This window comes from Physeter macrocephalus, chromosome 12 (assembly GCF_002837175.3).
Source record: "Physeter macrocephalus isolate SW-GA chromosome 12, ASM283717v5, whole genome shotgun sequence".
Taxonomy (NCBI): domain Eukaryota; kingdom Metazoa; phylum Chordata; class Mammalia; order Artiodactyla; family Physeteridae; genus Physeter; species Physeter macrocephalus.
This window is the reverse complement of record NC_041225.1, coordinates 20,869-21,728: the sequence shown is the minus strand read 5'-3', so window position 1 is coordinate 21,728 and position 860 is coordinate 20,869.

The window sequence follows — 860 nt, the reverse complement described above, 5'->3', positions numbered from 1 at the left end:
CAGCTTACCCTTCCTCCTCCCTGTACTTCATTTCTGTTTATTGCTGTCTAATATTCCACTGTATGGATATATCACATTTCACTTATCCAGTCATTAGTTGATAAACATTTGGATTACTTCCATTTTTTGGCTATTATGAATAATGCTCCTATAAATATTCATGTACACGTTTTTGTGTGGGCATAGATTTTTACTTCTCTTGGGTATATACCTAGGCTGGGTCATATAATAACTGTTTACTTCAAGGAACGGATACTCTGTTGTCCAATGTGGCTGCACCATTTTGTATTTGCAGCAGCAATGTGTGAGGGTCTCCATTTCCCCACATCCTCCTCAACACTTGCTATTGTGTGTCCTGCTTACAGCCATCCCTCTGGGCATGACACGTTATCTTATTGTGGCTTTGATTTGTATTTCCCTGACGGCTAAGGATGTTGAGCATCTTTTCACGTGCTATCAGCCATTTGTATATATTCTTTAAAGAAATGTCTATTCAAGTGCTTTGCCCATTTCTAACTTGGGTCATTATTCTTTTTATTGTTGGACTGTAAGAGTTCCCTATATATTCCAGATACAAGTCCCTAATGGGGTCTATGATTTGCAAATATTTTCTCCCATCCATTGGTTGTTTTGTTAACTATATTTTAAAGGTAGTACAAGAAGCTCAAAAACAAAAAAGAAAAAAGTAAGGAGAAGGACATGGGCTAAGTCTCTCTATGTTAATTAACTTTCCTCACATTTATTGTAGCAGTAAAGCATCACACGCCCTACGTGCCATTGGTCAGTATCCCTCCTCTGCCCATCTCCTCCCCATAGTGCAAGTCTGGGGCCTCTTGGGCCTTCCTTCCCTCATTTTACCC